This window comes from Capra hircus, chromosome 4 (genome assembly GCF_001704415.2).
Source record: "Capra hircus breed San Clemente chromosome 4, ASM170441v1, whole genome shotgun sequence".
In the NCBI taxonomy this organism is placed as follows: Eukaryota; Metazoa; Chordata; class Mammalia; order Artiodactyla; family Bovidae; genus Capra; species Capra hircus.
Window position 1 is genome coordinate 76,681,853 of NC_030811.1, and position 19,873 is coordinate 76,701,725.

Sequence of the window (19,873 nt, forward strand, 5' to 3'; positions counted from 1 at the left end):
TATATATATATGCATCTATTGGGTATAGAATTCAGGAGTGCAATTTTTATAGAGTATGCATATATATTCAGCTCTGTAGATATGGCCAGTTTTCAAAATTGGTTGTTCTGATTGTTAGGTATTTCCCTCCCGACTAATGAGGTTGAGTACATTCTTCGGTGCTTAGGACCATATGGCTATTCACTTTTGTGAAGAACCTGTTCAAGTTTCAAAAAGATACTCTTTGGCATAACTACTAAAGCTGAGTACACACATATTCTATCATCTGACAACTCTGTACCTGTTTTTCTCTTTAGTTATTTGTCTTTTTCATATTCACTTGTTGGAATTATTTATATATTCCACATTTTAATCCTTGTGGGTTTGCCTGGGGTTTGCCTTTTCACTGTATTAATGGTGGTTTTTTATTTTTAATAAAAGGAGTTCTTAAATTTAATTAAATACAATTTATGAATGTTTTATTTTATAATTATTCTTTTTTGGTGTTCTCTTTTAGAAATATTTGCCCACCCCAAGATCACGAAGATATTCTTCAGTTTTCTAGAAGCTTAATTTTTTATTTATATTTTTATTTTGTTTTTATCTAAAACTGCAGAATTAATTTTTGTATAGAGTATGAGGTAGATTTATTTTTCCTTGATGAATCACTGTTTAATGTCCTTTCTTCATTAAATATATATACTCTTATCATCATAAGTTATATATTGATCTTAGTCAATTGCTAGATTTTTTCTTTCTATTCCATTGCCTATCTTTGTTTTAAATTCTGCCTTTTTCTGTCTTTAGCTTTTTCCCAGTGATTTTTATATTGCCTAGACAGTCCATAAAGTTCTTACTCATTTTTATTTCTTATATAAAGCATATAATAAGTTTATTTGTATCTGAGATAAATTATTGCCAAATTCATCCTGCCACTTTATCTGAAACCTCTACCTTGTAGCTCATACTACAAAGACTTTTAATCTTTCCTTTTCCATTGTAACACTATCAGTTACCTTTCTTTTGGAAGCAATTTTTCACAAATAGTATTTTTTACTGTAGTATTTTTCACTTTATGGACATTTTTTCCTTATGTTGATAAACAGCAATAAAGCCCTAGTTGTACGTGAGTGGTGAGCTAGGCTCAGAGAATAGTTAAGTGACTTCCTCACAGGTAACAGCCTCGTAGGACATATGGTTATGTTTTTGCCTGAGCAAATTTATATAACTGTATATCCTCAACCCCTGTGGTCACTTAAAATAGCTGAATCTATGAAATTCTTTCTTTTTTAATTGTTTAAAACATTTCTTAATGCTATGGCCAGTGTCATTTTTTAAAATCGAAGTATAATTGACTTATAGTATTAGCTTTAGGTGTACAACATAGTGACCCAGTATTTTTATACATTACAAAATTATCACCATAATAACTGTAGTCACTATCTGTAACCAGACAGTTATTACAATAGTGACTATATTTCCTATGTTGTACATTACATGCCTGTGACTTGTTAATAACTAGAAGTTTGTACCTCTTAATCTTTATTACCTATTTTACTCATTTCCCCACCCCTTTTCCCTTGCAACAAACAACCAGTTTTATCATCTATGAATCTGTTTGTTTTTTTTTTTTTAGATTCACTTGTTCTGTTTTTTAAGTTCCACATATAAGTGAAATTGTACAGTATCTGTCTTCCTTTGTCTGATTTAGCATAATACATTCCAGTTCTATTTTTTTGGTTGCAAATGGCAAAATTTCATTCTTTTTCAGGGCTGGGTAACATATATTCATTGTATATATACACCACATGTTTATCCATTTGTCTATTGATGGGCACATAATTAGTTAACTAAAAAGACAATTTTGTGCTAAACGTGATAGGGAGCAATAAAAATAATGCAATCTGAAGGTTTGAGAGAAATTCAAGTGAAGAATGACATCTTAATTTTATATTTAGTCTTAAAATGTGTTCTGATTGTAATATTTTTGTTGAAGTACATATTTGGTAGTCTTGATTGCAATCCATGAAGTCACTCTAGTTTAATCTTAAATCACTCTTGTGCTAGATTGGAAAAATTTTTGCTGTTTTTGTTTTCTTACACAGATATCTCCTCTAATTGCCTGATTTTGAAAGTGAAAGTAAATATGTTAGTCACTCATTCGTGTTCAACTCTCTGCGACCCCATGGGCTACTGTAGTCTACCACACTACTCTGTCCATGGGATTCTCTAGGCAAGAATGCTGGAGCGGGTTGCCATTCCCTTCTCCAGGGGATCTTCCCAACCCAGGGATCATACCTGGATCTTGTGCATTGCAAGTGGTTTCTTTACCCACTGAGCCACCAGGGAAGCCTTCCTGCTTTCAGTAATGTTATTTTAGATATTGAAAAAAGATTTTTGTATATATCCATTCAATAATAGCTAAAAGTAGCTCTAGTTTTTAATACAAACTATATTTTCTTAACAGATTTGCTGCAGTCTGTTTCCCCTGCTATTTGTCTTTAAGGTGACAAGTCTTATATGATTGGCAAATGACCATATGATAGGCAAATGACCAATTAGATCGTGAACAATTTAACCAGTGATAAAGCAGCTGTGCTTGAGTAGCTCAAGATGTGTCTCAGTGTTCTAAACTACAACAAATCTGGGCTTTGTTGAGTTAGTGGGGGAAGAGAATTCCAAAGATTCCAGCCACTTTTCATTTTTTAGAGATAAAATGCCTTATGTACTAAAATCATGTAATAGGAGTTGTGACTTAAATCTCTTGCCAACATTTCAGCCAGAACATGTAAGTATACAAACATGCAATACATCTGTGATGTTTTAAAATATTGTGGTTTTTAAATTTTGTCTTTATCTACTTGTATGTAAACTTGTTTTCAGTACTTTCTAAAATTGTGAGAAAGAATTTACTGTATTAAATATAAAAATCAAAGTATTTAGTTTTCTCTTTGTATTTGAAATAAGTACACAAAAACATTTTCATGCAGCTTCTATATAAACACTGTTAAGTACCAATCTGAGGATACTACATTATGTTGTGCAATTTGAAGGATATAGTGATTAGCTGAGGTTAACATTAGAAAATCATTTTTTGTTAATTTTTTTCCTGGCACTGCACCATTCGGCTTCCAGGATGTTAGTTCTCTTAACCAGGCGTTGAACCCTGGTCACACAGTGTAAGTACTGAGGCCTAACTACTGGACTGCCAGGGAATTCCTTAGGAAAACATAATTAAAATTATATATGGTAAACATTTTGTTGTGTCAAAAAGGTAAAATGAAGTTTATAGGAAATTTACTATTACCATTTAGAAGAACAATAGTCTCAACATTTTTTCAACTTAAAATGAGTTGTCCATTTTCATATTTCATCTATCAACATCAATATCCATGCAACAGATAAAAATCTGTGTGTAGAGATTTTACATTTAGACTTTGCTTTCATGTGAATTCACTTGAATTTAGGGCAAAAGGTTTTTGAAAGTTGGATTCTTTAACCTTAATAGCTTTTAGCAGTTTCAGTGGTTGCAGGGATGGGACATCATTGAACTCTTCCCCATTCTGCCAGAAGGGGGCAAGCAAAGCAAGCAAAGGAAATTAATAGGAAAACTTCCACCCCCCTGAAAAAAAAAAAAAAGACTTCAGAAAGGCACTCAAAATTCAGAAAGGTACAGCCCCAAAGCTTCTTGGGGTGGCTTCACCGTTTGAGAGTGTAAAGTCCCTAAAGCCAAGTGCCCACTCCCCCATAAGCAAATCTTAAGGCATTAATACATGTTCATGCAGACTCAGGCCTATCTAATAAAAATTATTAACCTTGCAGAATGCTTACCAAGTGCCAGACCTGCTAATCTCTGAATACGTTACCTTTCTTAATCTTCACAAAAACCTTGCCAGATGGACATTCCTGTTTATCTGGGGAACACAAACTCAAAGTTACAAAAAATAGCAAAGCCAGGATTTAAGCCTAGCTCTAATAGGAGCTCTAATAGTGCAAAGTCCATGCATTTAATTACTGACACTACTATATGCCCTAGTTTTCAGAGAAGCTAGGAGTGTAGGCTTTAGCAGGCAAGAAACGTGGATATGTTAGTTGACTAGAAAAGGGATTAGTTTCTTAAGTCAACTGTCAGTAATAGGCTTTAAAATACATGGCTTGAAAATTGATGGTGGGCCAGTGGTTAAGACTTGAGCTCCCATGGAAGGGGACATCCGGGAGCTAAGATCCCAAAAAGGGGGAAAAATAAGTTACAACCAGATGAAGTCCATTAGCATGTTTTTCCTTGGTGTCTCTGTTTATTTCCTATCCTGCAATAGAGTAATTCTAGGGCAAAAGTATGGGACATAAGTCAGAATCTGGAGTTTTACCAAGTTGGTCAATTTTAACTTTATAGTTAACTTGGTCAGATACTGTGGCAGGTTGGAAATCACGGCCACGATATTTCCAGCTCCTCCCATCAAGGTGAAGTTTGTTTTCCCACCGCGAGTATCTGGGCTGGACTTGTGTTTTGCTTTGACCCATAAAATGCAGCAGATGTGTTTTCTTGGTTGACTTTATCTAGACCTTGAGAGGGCAGGCCACTTCAATCTCTTGGGGCCCTGCTATCATGTATAGACACTGAGGCTAAAACACTGAACAATGAGAGAATGATGAGAAACTATATGGAGCGCTAATACAGCTGACACCACATGGAGGAGTGTCTAGGAGAACTTCCTAATCACCAGAACTGAGAAACAAAGTGATGTTTTAAAGACATTATATTTTAGCATAAAGTTTATCACGTAGTATATAACCAAAACAAAAATGGGGAACAAAAAATGCATAAGTTAAATCTCAAAATATTTAATGTAGATTCCACTTTTTCCCTCTCTACTATCACTTTTGATAAAGGTATAAAACATCCCTGTGTGTTCTTTCTCTTCTTTCTTATACAGTTGGTAATGAACTGAAAATGTCAAAAGGCTGCAGCTGAAAGCCAAGGACTTTCCAAAATCTTAATTAATACCTTACATAATTAGAAATGTACCCATAATGAAACTCTGTGAGCAGCTCCAAGGGCTGGAAAAGCATTTCTCTGAGCTCTAAAATAAAAGGGCACAGTAGTAGTTCTTTTAGCAATTACATTCTTTAAGGCTATAGTGATATACATAAATAATCTGTAATGTTAAAGGTCTTAAGCTCAAAGTTGCAAGTTAGCAGAGATCCAAACAGATCTGAAACCCTTTCCTTATATGCTTCAGAACAATTGAGACTTTCTACTAAGTAGAACTATCTACATTATTTATGTAACAAACACTCTGTGTTACTATGTCCATATATTGCTGTCACTCACTCAGTAAGAAGGCACTATGTTTATATCCATTTATAGATGAGGAAATCAGTACAGAGGGAAGTTATGTAAGTTGTCCAAGGTTACAATGCAGGGAAATTTTGCTGTCTCTGAGGGATGAAGGGAGAAGGGTAGAAAGCAGAAATGGAATTAGATGGTATTATGTATTCAAATAACAGCTCCGTGTAAGTAATTCTTCCCAGGGAAGTAACCATGAGAGCAAGGAGGCTGTTGCATGTCATTTGAGGTCCATGATGTGTCTCCAGGATTTCCAGCTTTTGTCCACCGCCATGGCCCCCTCCACCCTATAGCTATAGAAAACAGCGCCTAAATATACCTTGGAATTTTTCCCCTCTGTGTTTTGCTCATTTGGCTCCATCCAACAGCAATCCACTACACAGAACCTTCTTCACATGTGTAAGTGGAATCACGTACCTTTCAAAGTCCACCAGTAGTACTTTCCCCACAAAGCCTTCCAAATTCTCAATATGTTAATATTACTCTCTAGACTTCCAGCAGAATCAATTGCTCCTTCCACCATGTTTCTTTAGCTCTAGGATTCTAAGCAATTTTTTCACATCACTTTCTTAAATTTTTTTTTTTTTTTTTTTAAATTCTGTGGCCACACTTTGCAGGATGTGGGATCTTAGTTTCCTGCCCAGGGATCAAACCTATGCCCCTTGCAGTAGAAGCACCAAATCCTAAATACCAGACCACCAGGGAAGTTCCTCCTACATCACTTTAATTAGTTGTTCATACAATATATCTTCCATAGTAACTTGAAATTTTCTTGAGTGCCTAACCCACTTTTCTGCTTACAGTGTGTATCGGAAAACATTCATTGTAATGATATGTCTGAATAGAGGTGGCATTCAGTCAGGGTGAAGAGGGCATCTTTTCCAGACTCAGTTACTATAATATAAACTTTAGAGACAAGTAGAGGTGACATTTCTGATACTGCCTCAAGGCACTGTCAGTTTCAGGGTAAAGAATAGCAACCTCTTATTTTCAGTTCAGGTTAGAAAATTCCACAGCAATTTCATATAAGCAAGAGTAGCAGGTGAAACTGAGGATTCCCTGGTAGCTCATCTGGTAAAGAATCTGCCTGCAGTGTGGGAGACTTGGGTTCGATCCCTGGGTTGGGAAGATTCCCTGGAGAAGGGAAAGGTTACCACTCCAGTATTTTGGCCTGGAGAATTCCATGGACTGTATAGTCCATGGAGTCACAAAGAGTTGGACGTGACTGAGCGACTTTCACTTTCAGGGGACAAGACTAACTAAACAGTCAACCCACCAAGTTTTAGGTTGTTTATGAAGCACAAAGTTTAGTGGAAACTAGCATTTACTACTAGTTTCACTGATAGATAAGCTGACAGACAGCCCAAGTCAAATGGGGCTGCAGTTCCTTCAAGGAGGTATCCAGTCATTCTTTTAATCAATTAATACCAATTTTCCATTAGGCAGAGAAGCCACAATTTTGGTGAATCACTTTTAGGAAGACAAGGTAGTACTTTGATTTCACAAGTCACTTGGAATCTGGGGGAAAAACCCCTATATGTGCTTGAGTATTTGCTTTTAAAATTAATTAAAAATAAATGTAATGATATCCATTTCTAAGAACATGAAACTATGATTTAAAAATCACTGTATTCTGCAATGGAATATTACTCAGCCACAAAAAGAATGAAATAATGTCATTTGCAGCAACATGGATAGATGTAGAGATTACCCTCCTAAGTGAAGTCAGACAGAGAAAGACATATATATGACATCACTGATATGCAGAATCTTAAAAAACGATGCAAATGAAGTTATTTATAAAACAGAAATGGACTGAGACATAGAAAACATACTTACAGTTATCAAAAGGGAAAGTGGTAGAGGGATAATTAGGAATTTGGGATTAACTAAAACACAATATGATATATAAATAGATAAACAACCAGGATCTACTATATAGCAGAAAACTATATTCAGTGTCTTGTAATAACCAATAATGGAAAATAATCTGAAAAAAGAATATAGATGTATACTTTCTGGATTATTTTCCATTATATATGTATTTTCCTATATATTTTATTTTCCATTATATTTATGTGTGTGTGTGTATATATATATATATATATATACAACTGAATCACTGTGCTATGTACATGAAACTTTTTAAATCAACTATCCTTTAAAAATATTACTGTATTCTAAATAAAGCCTTTTGGTCTAAGCCAGTGTTTCTGAAACTTTTTTCCATTATTGCTCTACCCCTACAGGAGAATATTTAAATTAAATTTAAATTCTCCCTAGTGAGAGTGATAAGGAATAAAATTTTGTTGGGTAGACTTGAGCTTTGAAGGGATCCAATAGTTTTTTGCCTTTAAGAAAGTTTCAGAATGCATTGTATAAGCCCATTAACAGAAAACTGCAAACTCAAGATTGCAGCCAACTAGTTTTAGAGTCACTGGTGGTCCAGGTGTCATCCCCTTGGCTGTGTCTGATAATATTAAGACTCTCAATGTGCTACTCACCCTTATATCACCCTGCTGGGATGATGTTTCAGGTTTGTCTCAGTCTTTAAAATGAGACAGTAGTTTCATGCCCTCTTATAGTTTCAGGGACAAGGGAACAATCTGAAAATACTTTGAACACTGAATCTAATATTTATTTTATGGAGTCTAAGAAATCTGTTCTCTTGAATGGAGAACATCTGATAATGCGCCTTACCCATTAATTAGCTAAAATGCTAATAGTGTTCCTTCCCTGACTCTGCCTCCTTGTTCCTTCCTAAACATATTATTGACAAGTGTACTTTAAAATAGACATTTGTTTTCATCCACACCCAGAAAGGCTATAATAGGTGTGTTTCCCTTAATGAACACTATAATTTCCTTTTACCAAAGGACTGCTACAAGGATTAAATTATTTAATATACATAAAACGCCTAGCATAATATAGTTTCTTCTTAGTATAAAACACAAAGCCATGAATTATGAAAGAAACAACATATAATCAACTGAAAAGCAAAGATCTTGCTGTGTAAGTGAATAAAATGGTTGTTGACATAACCATAATACTATTATCAAATCTAAAAAATTAAAAATAATTATTAATATCATTAGTTTTCCAAGTTTACATGTTCAAATTTCCCTAAGAGTCTCATAAAATGTTTTTCACAATTGTTTTGTTTGAATGAAGATACATACAAGATTCACACACTATATTTACTTGATCCATCTTTTAAATTTCTTAATTTTAGGTTCCCCTCCCTTTTTTCCCCCTTGCCATTTATTTGTTGAATTGTGTCACTTTTCCTATATAGTTTCCCACACAATTTTGCTAACTGCATCCCTGTGGTGTTTTAAAACATGTTCCTCTATCCTAATTCTTGTAAACTTGATAGCTGGATCTAGTGAGCTTCTTAGATTCAGGTTTAATGTTTGGGGCAAGAATGCCTCATATATGCTTTCATCTACTCATTACACCTAGTCAGAGTGTCTAGTAGTCTCAGTGGTAATATTGATCAATGAATGCTGTCAGGCTGATTTATTCATCAAAAAGTGTTCAACGTTTCATATAATGCCATCCTCCTCTTAATATGCCTTCCTCCTGTTAATCTGCCTTCCTGGGCTTTAGTATCTAGAAAGCTAAAATGCATTTCTCAAGCTGCCTTGCAGCTAGAGTTACTGATGTGATTTGAATTCCATCAGCTATAGGCAGTTGTGTATAGTCAACTGAGTTGTGGAGGGTCAGGTTGTGAAGCACCTTCATGACAGGGTGTATTATAGTGAAAGACACATGGCTGTGGAAACAGTGGTTGTAGGGGTGTCTTCCCCATTCAGTAGGTAACCTCCTGAGCATGGCCTGATCAACAGTCCTTTGACAGCTCAGTTCTTTAGCCTGGATTTGTGAGTTACTCCTGAAGCTCAATCCACTGGCTGTTTCTTCAACCCTGCCAACCATTTGTGATAAGACCATGTAATACACCCCTTTTGGCTTAAATTACCAGAGTGGATTTTGTTCTCTGCTTTGAATCCTGACTAATATAGCTCCACTAAGAAAAAATATTTTCAACAATTGTCAAACAGTTGCCTCTCACTTTTTTAAAAGAGTGAATTTAGTTAAGCTTGTTAACAATTGCCTGAATATGTAAAATAGATATCCTAGGAAGATAAGCCTTTTTAAAAGAAAAAAATCATATAGCAATTTCACATTAACATTGTATAAACTTTCTAAAAAAACAAGTACCTTCCCTGCCAGTTTTACTGAGAAATAACCAGAATCACTGTACAAGGTTAAGGCATACAGTATGATGGCTTGATTTACATATATTGTGAAACGATTACCACAATAGGTTCAGTTAACATCTATTATCTTGTAGATGCAATAAAAAGAAAAGAAAATAAAATTTTTTCCTTTGTGACGAGAGCTTAGGATTTACTCTCCTAATAACTTTCCCATGTCACACAGCAGTGTTAGCTACAATCACCATATTATACATTACCTCCTTGTACATATTTATAACTGAAAACTTGTACCATTTTACCACCTTCCTCTAAATACCCCCCTCCCAGTGTTTTTTAAACATTTAAAAATTAATCCATGTTAAGAAAAATTAATCCACATCCATTAAGGAAGACAATTTTATTGAAAAGTAATTTAAATATTATCTTCACAAAATTTTAATTCTATAATATGAAGTAATAGGTATAAATCTTCAGAGTCTGGCAAAGAGATTTTTATTCAATATTTTATTACATAAATGTAAAACAGAGAAGTTGAAAGAAACTATATACCGTGACCTATTCAGTGACAAATTATACCTGTCACTTGAACTCTAAAATTAATAGTTATATTTGTTTTACCACACATCTAACCATCTATACAACTCTCTATCATACATTAATCCATCTTATTTTTTGATACATTTCAAAGTAAGTTGCAAGCGTGAGTACAGTGCATGCATGCTCAGTCATGCCCTGTCTGACTCTTTGTGACCCCATGGACTGTAGCCCGCCAGGCTCCTCTATCCGTGGAATTTCCCAGGCAAGAATGCTAAAGTGGGTTGCCATTTTCTACTCCAGGGGATCTTCCCAACCCAGGGATCAAGCTCTTGAGTCTCCTGCATGGCAGGCAGATTCTTTACCAACTGTGTCACCTGGGAAGCCCGAAACATGAGTACACTTCATGCCTAAATACAGAATAGTAAAAAAAATTTTCAAATATAGTATCTGGCCACTGGAGGGCTTCCAAATGCCATAAAATGCATTAGAAAGTAAACTAGTCTATGGAAGTGAAAGTCGCTCAGTCGTGTCCGATTCTGCAACCCCATGGACTATATAGTCCCTGAAATTCTCTTGGCCAGAATACAGGAGTGGGTAGCCTTTCCCTTCTCCAGGGGATCTTCCCGACCCAAGAATCGAACTGGGTCTTCCTGCATTGCTGGCGGACTCTTTACCAACTGAGCTATCACTTGGAAATCCAAATTAGTCTATAGTGTTTAAGTTGTCAAGTCTTGGGGAAGGTCTAGGCAAGAAGTTGCATGGAATGTAAAGGGCATCAATCAGACGGAGAGACCCAATCTGAAATCCAGCAAAACTGCAACATTTTTTATTTTTACCCTCATACCTCTCCTCCTCTTTTTACAGTTACTTCAGTTATAAAAGAGAAAACACATAACTGGCCCCTCTCCCACTCAAATGATTTGTGCTATTGAAGCTAGAAACTCTTTAAACCAGGATCTCAGAAAACTTGATGGAAATCAAGATGTTGTACTTCCAGAAATGAGCTGGCATCATGAACTCAATGGTAACTTTCCATGAGGGCAGGAGCTTAGTTTATCATTTATCCCTAGCATGTAGAACACTGCCTAGCACATACTAGTGCTCAATAAATATTCACTGAAGGAGTGGGTGAATTCAAATGATTAATTCGAAATATAATATTCATATATTTCCTGTCATTACTAATCAAAGAGGTTTTTCTAAAATAAAAATAAGCCTCAACTTAAAAATAAGTGCATAGGTTGATTATCTAGAGCTAGAGCTGCAATTATACGACATGACACGTTTTCCATATGCAGTGGGAACTTTGACGCAAGCCTATAGTGTATCCACCGCTGAGGCTCACCTCACTGGTGAGCAGGTTTTGCCGAAGCCCCTGGCTGGGCAGAAGCCACACTGCCTTTTGATGGAGACCACAGGAAAGCATCACAGAATTGTTAGGGCACTTCTCAAACACACTCTGGGACTTCTAGAAACAAATATGAAGTCTGTCTGTGAACCAGTGGGGACAAGTCAGTGGAATCTGAATTATTGCTATTGATGTTATTCTCCTTTTGGGCTTTCAGATTGGTGATACCTGAGGAAATTCAAATGTGCTGCAACTTTAAAATTACCTTGTTAAGGTGATCATTTTCTTTGAGATTTCCTTGGCCTGGAAGAGTATTTCCATATTCAGCACAAGTTCATCAAGCTAGCACACATCTCAACAGTACTGTGATTTTTTTCCTTTTCTTCTTCCTTTTTTTTCTTTTTCTTTTCCCCTTTCTCTTTTTCTTTTTCTCCACCGCCCCCTGCCCCCACCTCTTTTTTTTCCCTCTGTGTCCCAGCGCTTGATGACAGAACTGGTAGACTGTGGCCACTGTTACTGAAGACATGACACCGAGGGGGCCAGAGCCCATCCCTTATCTGTACCTTATGCAGATCGGGACCGTGCGCCCGGCCCCTACCAAGAAAAGGAGGGTCCACAGGCATCGTCTCCCTCCCTGAGATCCCCAGCCCGACCCCCACGTTTACTCGGCCATACTCACTGTTGCCGCCTTCCCTTGCTGTGATATTTAAAAAAACATATATTTTTGTCTCTTTGAGAGAATGAGAGACAAATTGTTTTTTAATGTGTCTATATAGAGGGCAACATAAATAATTTCAGATCTATCCGTTTTCCTGTTATAGATCATAGTTGGTGGCCTACCTAGATGGGAATCAAGGTCAAACGAGATTTAAAATCCATAAAATCACCTTGTATTTTATACTCAAATAGGTATTTAGAGAAATTTCATGGCATAAGCTATAAAAGGGTAAATGTCCAAAGTAATCTGCTATAGCAAGTGCTACCCTCGCACTAAAGGTAGGTAAGATCTGCAGGCCCCTACAGACTTTCAAACAGCCCAGTGAAGATGTCATTTAAACATACCTTAGGGAAACCACATTCTTCCAAGTGAGCCATCAGAGGCTCCCTGCCACTTGGTATAATGTGATAGAGTCCAGGCAATTGGATACTGGTGGGAGGTGGTTGACTGAGACCAAATATTCATTTGTTCTTTCTCAGAATGTTGCTTCTCTATGTCAAGGTTTACACTAACCACAGGTACATTCAGTGAAATAAGAAAGAAGCAGCAAGTGTCATTTTCATAAAGGTAAATTCATCCAACTGAATTGGATTCCTTTTCTGTCTTTACAACCTTCCTATTTATTTTGGTGTTAAGATATCCTTTTTGTTAATAGTGGTAATGAATGATAGCTTCATGTTTTCATTGTACTTACCTTAGTAAAAATGAAAGTAAAAAACTCCATGTTAGTCTCCAAAATTATCTTGAAAATTTAATTGTACATGAAAGTCCAATGTCTGGAAAAGTCAAAAAGTCTCTTCCAAATTAAGATTCTGTAATGCAAAAATAAAATAATGAAGAACTCTATGAATTCATTTTCCCTATTCAGGTACTGGACATGAAACTGAATAAATAGAAAACTATTGGTTATTAGGGCAGGAGTTCCTCCATTTTCAGCCCCCTAAAGCATCTGAAATTCCCTCAAGGAATGTAATAAAATTAACTAATACAACATAGCTTCTGAAGTCAACTGCCTAAGCTCTGACATTTACCAATTGCATTATCTTGGTCAAACTACTTAACCCACTTTGTGCCTTGATTTCTTTAATCATAGAATGAAGATAATAATAGTGTCTACATCATAGGGCTGTTGTGAATATTAAATCAGCTACTATCTGAAGATTTCATCATCACTTTTTCAGCATCATAAACTGAAACTCTGTACTGATTAAACAATAACTACCCATTATCTCATTCCCTGGGCTTCCCTAATGGCTCAATGATAAAGAATCCACCTGCCAGTGCGGGAGATGTGGGTTCACATGCTCAACTCCTGAGTCAGAAAGATCCCCTGGTTAAGGAAATGGCAATCCATTCCAGTATTCTTGCCGGGAAAATCCCATGGATAGAAGAGCCTGGGGGGCTACAGTCCATAGATGGCAGAGTTGGACACGACTTACCAAGTAAACAACAACAACCCCATTCCCCAGCCGCTTGGTAAACACCATTCTACTTTTCATCTCTATGAATCTGACTAATCCAGGCACCTTAAATAAGTGAAGTTATACAATATTTGCCTTCTGTGTCTGCCTTACTTCAGTTAGCATAATTTCCAAGGTTTACTCATGTTGTAGTATGTACCAGAACTTTTTAAGGTTAATAATATTCACCTCTACGGATATACCACATTTTGCTCATTTATCAATAAAAACTTAGGTTGTTTCTACCTTTTGGCTATTGTCATATTACATATCCTTAATAAATTACTTGAATTATTCTTTAAAATGAAACTTAATACGTTTGAGAGTATCTTATATGCAAGACACAAAATCAAACAAGAATTTACTCTGAGTTTCATACCTCATCACCACCAAATAATTGGACTGTGTTGATAATATTACTGTGATGGGCTTCTTTGGTGGCTCAGGGGGTAAAGAACCTGCCTGCAACGTGGGAGACCTGGGTTCAATCCCTGGGTTGGGAAGATCTCCTGGAGGAGAGCATGGCAACCCACTCCAGTATTTTTGCTTGGAGAATCCCCATGGACAGAGGAGCCTGGCATGGTATATAGTCCATGGAGTCATAAAGAGTTGGACATGATTGTGTGACTAAGCACACACCTGTAGTAGGTAATTCATCTTTCTGCAATATCATTGCAAGTCACTTAAGCTCTCTTACTTTCATCATCTGTAGAATAAGAATAATAGACATTAAAAGCAACAAAAGCAAAAATAAACAAGTGGGGCTATATCAAATTAAAAAACTTCTGCACAGCAAAGGAAGCCATCGATAAAATGAAAAGGCAATCTACTCAAATGGGAGAAAATATTTGTGAATCACATACCTGATAAGTGGTTAATATCTAAAAATATAATGAACTCATATAATTCAATATCAGAAAACAAACAATCAGATTAAAAACTGCATAGAACAGTTTTTCCTGAATAGGCTTCCCTGGAAGCTCAGCTGGTAAAGAATTTGTCTGCAACACAGGAGACTCCAGTTCAATTCCTGGGTCAGGAAGATCCCACGGAGAAGGGATAGGCTACCCACTCCAGTATTCTTGGGCTTCCCTGGTGGCTCAGATGGTAAAGGATCTGCCTGCAATGCAGAGACCTGTGTTTGATCCCTGGGTTGGGAAAATCCCCTGGAGGAGGGCATGACAACTCACTCCAGTATTCTTGTCTGGAAAATTCCCCCATGGACAGAGGAGCCTGGCGGGCTACAGTTCATGGGGTCGCAAGAGTTGGACATGACTGAGTGACTAAGCACAGAACAGCACAGAAGATACCACAAGCTTTTCCCCAAAGACATACAGATAACTGGTTAGCAGGTACATGAAAAGATGCTCTACGTCATTAATCATCAGGAAAATGCAAATCAAAATCACAATGTGATATCACCTCATATCTGTCAGAATGGCTGTTATCAAAAAGACTAGAAGTAAGTGTTGAAAAGGATGCAGAGCAAGGGAACCCTTCTGCATTGTTGGTGGAAATGTCAACTGGCATAACCACTATGGGAAACAGTACTTAGATCCCTTAAAAAATTGAGAATAAAACTACCATATGATCCAGAAATTCTGTTGCAGTCAGGGAGACCCTTCCCAGGGCCCGAGTGGGCGCTTGTCTAACACTCAGAAATGAACTGTCTGAGGAGACACACATGCTGACAAAGCATGACGCTTTATTGGGCAGGGCCGCCTGGGCAGAGAGCAGGGGGGTAAGGGAACCCAGGGAGGCTGCTCCATCAGGTGGCTTGCAATCTCGGGTTCTATGGTGAAGGGGTGGGCATGCATTGCTCGGCCAAGATGGATGCCAACAAGGATTTGTGGAGGTGGTAGGACTCAGGACACATGGCCACATGGCATCTCCTTTTGACCTTTCTCAAATTTCTTCCAGTCGGGGGTGGCTTGTTAGTGCCATGTTCCTTACCAGGCCCTCCTGTTGTAAAATAACTCACACAAATTGTTACTATGGTCCCTGGACAGGGTGAGCAGTTTTAGTCAGTGTGTTTCCTCCAACAATTCTACTTCTGGGTATTTATCTATTAACTGAAAAAGATGAATGCATCCCAATCAAGACAGCCTTTTGTTACAACAACCGAGATGTGGAAACAACCCAAGTGTCCACTGATGGATGAATGGATTAAGAAACTGTGATATATACATATACACACATACACAATGGAATATTATTCAGCCATAAAAGAACGAAATCTTACCATTTACAACCCCAAGGGTATCATGCTAAGTGAAAAAGTCAGAGAAAGACAAATACTGTATGATCTCTCTTAAATGTGGAATTGTATACGAAACCAAGTGTATAGATACAGAGAACAGACTGGCGGTTGCCAGAGATAGGGGGTGGGAAGTGAAAAAGATGGGTGAATTATGTTGTTTTGGTTTTGGTCATGCTTTGAAGCTTGCAGGCTCTTAGTTCCCCAAACAGGGATTGAATCCCAGCTATCACAGTGAAAACAGAGTCTTAACCTGCCAGGAAGAACAATAAAAGTATCCACCTTATACATACTACATAAATTTAAATACTATACAATATAAATGCTGTTTTGGTTATTATCTATCAGTTTGCCAGTTCAATATTTCAGGTAGAACGAATAATGTTGGCTGCCCACTCAATGTCCATTTTGTTCCTTCTCCTTCCTAACTACTCCTTTGTTCAAATACCTACTTCTTGTCCTTACAGCCCATGAGATTTATAGATGCTTGCCAAACTCCCAGCTCCAGGAAACTCATGTTAGCCAATAAAATTCCTTATGGTTTAGACCAATTGGCGTTTAACCATATCACTTGTTGCTGAAAGCATCCTAACTGGCATAGATCAATCTTAACTTCCAAAGAGAATTAAAACACTAGAAAGACAAATACTGTATGATTGCTGTATGATACAAATGCTATATGATTGCTGGTACTAAAGTTGGATAAACAGGTCCGTGGAAAGGGGAAAAGAAAAAAGGAAGGATGAAAAAATGTGAAGAAAGTGAGTCTTGGATTATGTCTTCAACAAATAACAAATGTATATCATCACCCAAAGTTTAAAACAAAATTTTTGAAGAATGGCAAGAGCTACAGGATGAATGAAGCAGTGTCCTAAATATGTTAAAAATAATAGTACTAGCATGAGGAATATCACACATCCTTACTTCACTGTGAAAAGTGATAATCAGCTAAATAAAGGCAAATTCAGTTCTCTCATCTCTGTAGACAAAAGTGAGGGATGTAATTACTAGCATAAGGGCTACAGAGATCATATGAAGTTAAGGGGAAAGTAACTTGACCATTATACAACTTCTTAGGGATTAAGTAAAATCCCACAGTCATGCTATTTAACTTGCCACTGGCTAACTCACTATTATGAAAAAATGTCTGTTTTCTCATTCTACTCTGTTGTAATAATAAAGAATTTCTCTAGTCTTTGTTCTGAGTTCCTGTCACTTGGCCTCTAGGGGAATTTTCTGAATGATAACAGTATCTTTGTTATTCATAAGCATCTTGGATCATGCCCGATTTTATCTAATGACATGGCTCAGGATGGGGCTTAGTTAGCAGAAAGACCAACCAAGTGTTAAGAGGGTTGAGCTTTGAGTCACCTAGACCTTCAGAAAAGGAAGGAAGGAACCAGGAACCTTTCCTGGTTGGTGAACATACTGATATTCTGGAAGGATGACATGCCCTGATTTGGTGGGTAGAGGGCGTGAAAGCTGTGTCCAGGACCTTCCATGACTTCAATTTTAGCACAATATACTTTTCATACATCAAGTTAAACACTTGGTTTTATACTTCACTATTTGTGTATCTTTCTCTCTCTCTAGTCTCTAATGTCCTAAAGGGCACTGATTGAGTCTTGTTGCTTTTAGGATCCTATAAAACAGGGGGTAGGACATAATCTTTAAAGGAATGATATACCCAGTAAGGATAAGACATAAGGTAGTTAGACCCAATTAGGCCCAAGATGGTAGAAAAGCTGACTTCAGTAGACCTTGAGCCTCACTATAAAACATTTAGCATGTTGAAGACACACCCACCAGCAATAGGACTGTTCTGAGGCTGTCAAAAAAGTGGGTAGTGAGCCAGTTCCTGGAAATCCCCATCTCTTTCCCCAAATAGTTGGAATATACTCTTGTTTCTTAGCCTATGAAATTACCCAACCCATAAAAACCAATCACCCCATATTTGGGGGTAACTCTCTCTTCTGGGATGGACTGCACTCTGTCTATGGCATATGTATCTCTCTAAATAAAACTGCTTTCACTTTACTGTGGCTGGCTTTTGAATTCTTCCTTGAATAAAGCCAAGGATCCCCACTTGGTGGCCCATCCCAGCAATTCATCCGAGACCTGGGATGTGACTACCCTCTCGTACCCCATTTTTCCTGCAACTACAGGGTTTAGAATGCTGAAGGACTAGGGAAGAACCAAACAGCAATCTCAAGGGGATGCTAATGTGCTTCTTCAGAGTGTGGCCGAGTCTTGCTTTTTGGAGCACTCATGATGTTTGCTAGTTTCAAAGCATGATTCTCCAGCCTACTGAAAATACTGGTATCTTTCCCCTTTGCTTAAGTTGGCTGAAATTGGTTTATAATCCTTACAGGTGAACTCTGACAGGAGTAAGCAAAAGCAGCCTGTTCTTTCTGCAGTTTTCAGTAACCTTTCCTGGTACCTAGCCATCTGAATCCTTTCCAGTTTGTATAACAGAAAGATTCAGAATTATACAAGCCTTGCTGCTGCTGCTAAGTTGCTTCAGTCATGTCCGACTCTGTGCGACCCCATAGACGGCAGCCCACCAGGCTCCCCTGTCCCTGGGATTCTACAGGCAAGAACACTGGAGTGGGTTGCCATTTCCTTCTCCAATGCATGAAAGTGAAAAGTGAAAGTGAGGTCGCTCAGTCGTGTCCGACTCTTAGCGACCCCATGGACTGTAGCCTACCAGGCTCCTCCGTCCATGGGATTTTCCAGGCAAGAGTACTGGAGTGGGGTGCCATTGCCTTCTCCAATACAAGCCTTAGTGAATGATAAATAATTCACATTTATACCAAATATTCATGGAACAATCTTGGAAATAAAAATACAAGGAATCCTTCTATGGATTTAACATTTAACTTTTAATGCTAACTTTTACTAAGTTGCAACAAACAGATATACCAGCTAAGACAGCCAAAGATGAAAAAGTCAAGTGACATCTGATGATTATGATGGGTGTCAAGTGAATGAGACTCTGTACTGAAACGAGAGAGAAATACTTAATACCACTATATTAAGACATATATGAAGAAAAAAAGATAAAAGCAATTATTTTTGTTTGATTTGGCACTGGCCAGGCTTCAGTTGGATCAAGCTATATTCAATTTTATATGCCAGGCTGTAGGAACAAAACAAAATAAAACAACTTGGAGAGTGTTCAGAGAACAGGAACTGATTAAAGGTTTGCTAAATTAGACCTATGAGAAATTGTCAAAAGAACTGGGCATGTTCAGTCAAATGCAAAACATCTGGGCAGGATGAACAATTAAGTACAAGTATATGAAGAGATGGTTCCCAAGTCTGAGGTTTAGGTTAAACAGCAAGTTGAAAATCATGGGATTAAGAACATAAAACAAAACAGATCAGTGTTAAGTGTGGAGTAAATATTGTGAAAACAAACGAAAAAGCTTTAAAGAAAGTGATGAATGGATGTATCTGTCAGAATTCTTCACATACCACTATTAAAACAAATTCAATTTTAGGCTTAAATAATATAGAAAATGGAAAAAAAAACATATTTTGATAGGTTGTATTTAAAAAGTGAAAATATTCAGATCAAATATTAAGAATGTTTTTTAAGAAAAAAATGGTCTACCTGGGAGCCTTCTTTGGGACCCAGGTTTATCAGAAGAGAAGAGAAGCCCTGATACGAAGTGTCTCAGCTCCTGAATGAGGATAATTCCCTTGTGTGTGTTTTTTTGGGAATGGGGGCGGTGTAGAGAGCAGCGAGTCTGGCATCTAGAGGAACCCTCATTAAAGATTCCCCATGGACTTCCCTGGGGGTGCAGTGGCTGAGACTTTGCTCTCCCACTCCACACACCCAATGCAGGAGGCCTGGGTTTGATCCCTGGCCAGGGAACCAGATCCTGAATGCTGCAACTAAGACCCGGTGCAGGCAAATAAGTACTTAAAAAAAAAAAAAGAACAGGGTGAAAAAAGAGACTCCCAGAAATGCCCACCAAGATACATGATTCTCTCCAGATGGT